Consider the following 7,622-nt stretch of genomic DNA (forward strand, 5'->3'; position numbering starts at 1 on the left):
CTTTTTCACTTCTGCCTTTTTTTGTCATGAAGAGTTTTTGTAGTTATATCCAAACCATTGCTATGTGTCTTGGTAAATACTTTATGTATTCTATAAATATTTTGCATGGAATTTGTCTTTCTATCTCTTCTTCCTGAATTTTCTTGGTGATATAATAAAAGGCTAATCATTTGTGTTAGTTCATTTTATATCTTATTATTTTACTAATATTATTAATTTTAAATTAACTTCTTATGCTTCCCTATCTAGATCATTATAGTTTATACAAAAGTTGATATTTTGTTTCTTTTTTTGTTTATGCTTATTCTTCAATTTCTTTTTCTTGTCATATTGCTATAATTAGTACTTCTAGCATTCACTAGATCAAATGAGATTAGAGGTTATGGGTATTCTTGATTTTCAGTTTTAGATAGTATTTACTATAATAAGGAATTGTCAATTTGTTCTTATACTTTTTAGTTTTCTAACAGAAGTAGATTTTGTACTTTATCAAAAGATTTTTTTGTGAATCCATTTATGTATTCATATAATTTGTTCATTTTTATTATCCATATTTTACATAATATTTCTTTTTCTGCCTCTTCTCATCACCCAGATCCCAACAACAGATTCTTACCCTTTCTTTCCATTTATCTACACCTTCCCCTTCATGCTCCACCTTTTGAAGATCAAGTTTGTTTTATGATTAATCTCTCTTTGGCTATACCCTCCCCCTTAAATATCCTTCTCCCTGTCCTTGCCTTATTCTTTGTTGAGTTGAATGTATTTCTCTACCAGACTCTACGTATGTCTGTATGTTCACTTTTCCTTTGTGTAGTTCATAGGAAAGTAAGTTTCATGTTTAGCCTAATCATACCACACTTTAATCTATATTTTATAGTCTTGTCATGCATCCTGATGTTGTGAGATAATTCTTTCCCCTTTCTTCAACTTTCTTCCCTAGTATTTTTTCTTTTTTTTTCCATTTCTTTTTTCTTTTAATATCATTGAAACATAACAAAATAATTCCCATCCCCCTTGACCTATTTACTTATTCTATTACCCTTGAGTAAATTATGAGGTTGCTAAGGTAAACTTGTTTCTTCTCTCTCTATTAGAACATGTGCCTATGATCATCATATATTCACTTGCTCAATGTTTTTTTACCTTTTCATGTTTTGCTTGATTCCTAAGTCTGTACTTCAAAGTATTCAACTCTGGGTTCTTCAGCATGGAGACTGGAAAGTCTTCTTTATTTAAAAGTCCATTGTAATTCTCTGTAAAATAATGTTCAGCATTACTGAGAAAAATTATTCATGAATGTAAAATTCTATCTTATGCATTATGGAATATTATAACCCAAGTTCTCTCTGTCATAGTGGTAGTGGTCAGGTTTTGGGTGACTTGGACCATGACTGATTGTACTTGAATACTTTCATTTTGGTTACTTGCAGTATTTTGTCCTTCATGTAAATGCTTTGGATTTTAGTCATAAAATCCAGGAAATTTTCATTTTCTGGCTTCTTTAGGAGGTGGTTCATATATTCTTTACATTTTAAGTTGCCCTTTGGATATAATAGATCTTAATTCTTTGATTTAATCCTTAAATCCTTCACAATTTAATGAAATATGGTACCAACTTTTTTAATGGCCAAGTATTTTGTTTAGCCTAGTGATTCTTATATTTTCTTGATCTATTTTCTAGGTTAGTTGTTTTTGGTAGATTGTATTTCCTATTTTCTATTTTTTTTCAATTTAGTTCTTATATTTCTCATCTCCTGTAGTCATTGATTTCTGTCTCGTCCAATTGGATTTTCAATGAGTATGTTACCTGAGTAAGCTTTGTATCTCTTTTACAAATCTATTAATTCTCTTTCTAGTTCTTTCCTCTAGAGCTCTTATTCCCTGTTCTGTTTTTTTTCTCTGCACCTCTTGTTCCCTTCCCCCTCCATTTCTCTATAGATCTAATTTAATTGATATGAGCATTTTAAAACTCTTGCTTCATTTCTTCCAGGAATTCAATTAGAGTTGGCTTATAGAGAATTTGATTTTATTTGAGGCTTTACTTGCAGACCATGTGGAGATATTTTCCTCTTTTGTGTTTGTGTCTTGAGTGTCCTTACAATCCATAATATTTCATCATAAATCTTTGTTTTCTTGAATTAATTCATTTTTCCAGCCTTGCATCCTGGATTAGAACTTTGAGTTGGATCTAGGCTTGGTGAACTTCTGGAAGGAATGATAGCCTTCTTTGGCACTGATCTACAATACTACAAAACATTTTTAAATAAGGAGAACTATTTTATTTAGGAATGTTAGGAGTATCTAGACAGTTAGTTGTGTCAGATGTTATGGGAGTGGGGGTAGAGAAGGCAAGACCCTGGTCTAGGCTTCCAACTCCTTGCCCCTGGAGTAAATATAGAACAAGATTTTATATCTGATCTGATGAAAGCTTTGCAAAAGAAAAGGGGCAATATAACCTGAAATTTCTGTTTTCCAATATTTATACATAAATAAGTATGACTATTTTTCTAATTGTTTATTTTAATTGTTATGTTCTTGGTACAATTTATTAATTTTTAATAAAATATCTTCCAGGCCTCAGCTTATCTGGCTCATTATTTGTATGTGAACAGTAATGCTTCTATAAGTTATGCTCCTAGGCAGAATTTTTCTGTGTATACTTTTTCCCAAGTGAATGTGGCCTTCTGCTTTCTCTTTGTGTGGACCTAAGGAGGAGAAATGCACTTACTCTAGTTTCTTCTTGGATTTCTTGATCATTTCTCTATCTGGTAATTTTATTATTATTATTATTATTATTAATACTTGCTAGACTAGTTCTGTTCCCTCTGACATTAAATTCTTTCATCTGAAAAGTGGGTTCAACAAAATTTATACTACCTGCCTCTGAAAGTTATAGTAAGGATCAAATGAAGTAGTGCATATGAAAGTATTTTATCACAAAGTTCTATACAAATGTGAATAATCATTAGATGGAAAGCACTTAACAATGAGTGACTATTTTCTATGCCTTTTGTATTTCCCAGTTGCTAGCACAAGGCTTGAATGTACTATTAAACTCAGTAAGCATTCATTAAGTTGAAGGTTATAAAAAATGAATTCTATACTCAAAGCTCTTTCCTGCCTACTGACTACTTCCCTCATAACAGCCCAGAGAAGTGGATAGCATGAATGGCATGAACTCCCATTTTACAGATGAAGACATTGAGGTTCAATAAGATGAAATGACTCATTGTAGTTCACACAGATCATAGATGCCAGACATGGGACTCAAACTAGATTTTTCATTCCAGGTCTAGTTTTTCTATTAGATTACAGCAGTGAAGAATAGATGCTAAATAGAAAGAATTGCTCATATCTGAAAAGAATCTCTGAGTTGCCATGTTGAAGTGGTCTTCTTATTGTAGAATTATAGATTCAGATCTGAAAGAAAACTTGATTCTAACCTCTTGTTTTAACTATGAGGCAAATGAGGTCCAGAGAGGTTGGCAACTTTCCTAAGGTCAAAAGGCAATTAGGGACAGAGTAAGGATCTGTACACACTACTCCCCACCAAAAAAATTCCTCTAAATCCAGTATGCTTTCAACTTTACCATGATGCCTTCTACTCATGTTCATACTGAACATACTTGTTATTTTCTGGAACTACATTGTCCCAGCAAATAGGATAAACTTACATATAACTGGATGCATACAGTGAACTGCCCAGAATTTTGTCAAGGCTGCATCCTGTCCACTTGTGGTGGGTTTCTCAGACACACAAATACCTGGGACAGCCACTCAGGTCAGTGATTGATCTTCGTTGTTACAGCAGCTCCAAGGCATCCAGCCAAATCACTTCAGTTCAGAAACACAGAGGGGGCACTTCCCTGCCAGATGCCCAACAGCTGGTCATACTGATGAGTCTCAGCAAAAGGCATGCCTAAAGGCTGTTGGGCTCTCAGAGGATTTGAGTGTTGTCAGGTGTAGGTGGAGGAAGCAGGTGATTGGACTGGAGGGACATGTAGCAGCAGGGTGACAAGGTCAAGTGGATTAGATTTCTACTCCTTCATTAACAAGCTCCAGGGACTCCAGGGCAGGATTAGAGATATGTGCCTAGCAGGTTTCCAAAGTCATTAAGCTTTTAAAGGATGATGTCCTCTAGCTCACACAAGCAGCCAAATCAGGGAAGATGAAAAAGGAATGGGTTTAGTATTCTGTCCAGAAGGTTTGAATGTATTTGACTTGAGGGACAAACACAATTTTCCTTGTTACAATAATCAGTTACATTCCCTACTATTTGGAAAGAAGACCTGAGGGGAAAGTAGTTCTTTTAAAACCATATAGGTATATGGATAGTTTTTCTGCCTAATTCTAACCCTTTGGGGCCATGCAATTAAAGTAAAAGGCTTGGGATAGTTTGAGGAATATATGCATAAAGATCTAGCATGGTGAGAGTATTTTGCACATCTGTCTTAGGAGAGAGAACGGATGTTAGTCATTTGAAATCACATCTTGATTATCAGACTATACTAAGTAGAAAAAGGGATGAATCTATATATTAAAGTGTGGTTTCTAGATTGAATACTAAAGAACAAATAGAGTTCAGGTGTGCCAACTGAGTCCCAGATGTAGTGGAAATATATCTTTGGAGCTCATAATATTTGCAAGCCTTGAGGTAGACACAGGATATATGCAAGAATTTTGGGACATTGGGCCACGAGTGAATGAACGAGCCGCCGAGGCCCACAGCCTTCGCCATGCTCCGCATAATCTTCAACCAGGCCAAGAAGCACCTGAGCTTGATTCCCCTGCTCATGTTCATCAGACCTGGCGGGGGAGGGGGGGGGCAAGGCACTGGGGCAACTCTGTACGTCATTTGCCTGACGCTGCTCAATCCTGACGTCAGTTGGGACAGAAAGAATAACCCAGAGCCTTGGAACAAAATGAATCCCACTGATCAGTACAAGTTCTACTCAGTGAATGTGGATTATAGCAAAATGAAGAAGAAGGCCCAGAATTCTAAGTGAAAATGTGCTTTTTCAGCTGCTGAGAATGAAGGTCTTCCACAAGCCATCTGCACAATTCTACAAACAATTAGGAAATGCTTGATCTTTCCTTCATGTTGCACGAAATCATGTCACATTTAACAGATGAATAAAGATGTGAAACTTGAAAAAAAGAATTTTGCCCAGAAATAGTTACAAGGCATGTAAAAGAACTAGCATTTTCATTGGGCTGGAAACTTTACAAAGCACTTTACATGTATTTTGGTTTTGGTTTTGGATTTTATACAACAACTCTGTATAGTAAGTGTTAAAATTATCCCCATTTTACAGGTCAGGAGACTGAGACTGAAAGAGGTTAACTGACTTGCCCAGGGTCACACAACAATTAAGTATTTGAGGCAGAACTTGAGTTCAGGATTCTTTGACTCCAAGTCCAATCACTATACCAATTGTGTCAAATTGAGATAGAAAAGAGGGTCACTTAATGTCCCCTGAGAACCACATGTTCACTTAGAAAGCATGTTAACGTTATCTACGTCTTACTATATTTTATTTATTTCGTTAAAAATTTCCCAATTACATCTTAATCAGATTCAACAGCACTCAGGAATGTTGTGGGCCCCCAGGTCACCTGTTTGACACTTTTGCAATACAACACCTAAACTGGTTTCCAGAACTTAAGAGTGAAGCAAACACTGCATCATTTTCTATCACTTTCACTGGCTGGATGAGTCACCAGTCAATCTCAGGGCAGGCAGTGATAGCTTTCATTGCTTTCCCACAGTCCTGAACTGGTCTTTTTTAATTGACAATTTAGTTAGCTAGTGCCAAGGAAGACAGGAACATTGGAGGGGAGAGAATATGTTCTCCTTTCCTCCTTGTTGACCTAACACAAGAAAAAAGTTCAGGGCATCAATCTGAGGGTGTAAAGTGTACACAACTGTTCTGGGTATGCTAGAGCCACACAAATGAATCACTGGGCTCCCTCGTGAACAATTGGCACTAGATGTTCCATAGGCACGAGTGCCCACTTTGGATATGTGGAGAAGGAAAACATTTTCTGTTAGGGATGGGATTCAGTGGCTTCTGAAGTTCCTTCCAAATCTGAGATTCTATGATTTCAGCAGTAATACTACTCCCATATTCCTCAAAGGGTAAATGTGAGCGAAAACATTTTGTAAACATCGAAAGAGTAGCTACCAGTGATTTCAAGGGGTACCAAGGCAAAATGATTCATTGGCAAATGACCAATAAGTAGTGATGCCTCTTTGTGTCACTTAATTATTATTATTTTATTTCTCTGTATTGTTATTTACTTGTAAACTGTTGAGGGCTAATTGATGTTCCAATGACTCTCATGGAAGCAGGGACCATTTATAGTGAAGATCAATCACTCAAATAGACATAACATTTTCCACTTTTATATTACCTTTTTAGTCTATGTGATTGCCTTTGGCAAAATTCCTGAGACCAGTTGGAATAAGTGAAAAATTTCTACTAGTCTGTCTCAGGGTTTTTTTTTTTTAATTCAACTCATTAAACATTGAATGTGTCATCTAATACACACAAAAACAAGAGGTGGTGTGGTGTTAGGGATAGAGGGCAATCAGAAAGATCTGGGTTCATATCCTGCCTCTGACACATACAAGCTAGGTGACTAAGAGAAAGTCACCTTTCAGTTTTCCAGTCAGCTCACTAAGACTATAATTTGCCAATGAGTTAATGTACCATGTGCACAATTTTAGGGAATTTCCACAAGAATTCCCCATACTAATGAAAGCACAGCTCCATTCCAGAACAAGATTAAAAATGTATGCACATCATGCTGGACAGTGGAGAATGTTCTTAGCCCTGGACTATGTGACATTTATGATCCTCTCTAATGTTGATGTTATATGACTTTATGGTCTATTTTGCAACTTTGACTAAAATTGGTCTTGTACATATAACAGCATTAACTGATCAGCCAAGGCTATAGGGACACAGTAAGCATTGTAGTTCATCCTCTTCTACCCCTGTGCACACATTGATGTTAAAGTTTAATTATAACATTGAAAATGAATGGGTTCTAAATGTCTTCCTCAGACTTCAAAAAGAAGGGGATGTTTATTATTCTTAATCCCTTGCCATTTCCCTGGGCCGACATCAGTTGACAAAGCCAGGGAAGTTGAAATACTGTAAATATGAGCCTGTTCTTCTGCAAATCTGTTTCTCTGGCCAGGAGGATCTGCCATGGCCATCGACAGGTAAAAAGAGAGGCCGGAGCAAGAAAGAGGCAAAATAGATGACTTTGGAATAAGAGGACCTGAGTTCAAATCCCACCGCTGAGACTTATTACATGAGCAACTTTGTGTAAATCATATGGGACCTTTTGGGATTCAATTGTCATCATCTGTAAAATGAGGGAGTTGGATAACATCACCTCTGAAGTCCCTTTCAGCTCTAGATACATAATGATCCCTAAGAAAAGATTGATTGAGAAAAAGGAAATCACAGAATGTCAGAGCTAGAAGGGACCTTAAAGACCAGTTAGTCCAACTCCTTCATTTTATAGGAGAGGCAACTGAGGCCAAATGTAGATCAGCTTCCTACTCTTTGTCTTAATGTAAGCCTAGTCCCAATGCCATGACCTGT

The 7,622-nt window shown here is 36.4% G+C and overlaps 1 pseudogene; it reads left to right on the plus strand.

The window, feature by feature from the left end:
* Positions 1-4,739: 4,739 nt before the first annotated feature.
* LOC114035484 lies at positions 4,740-5,009 on the plus strand (annotated as a pseudogene).
* The last annotated feature ends 2,613 nt before the right edge of the window (positions 5,010-7,622 follow it).

This window comes from Vombatus ursinus, unplaced genomic scaffold (genome assembly GCF_900497805.2).
Source record: "Vombatus ursinus unplaced genomic scaffold, bare-nosed wombat genome assembly UNPS02009205.1, whole genome shotgun sequence".
Lineage (NCBI taxonomy): Eukaryota > Metazoa > Chordata > Mammalia > Diprotodontia > Vombatidae > Vombatus > Vombatus ursinus.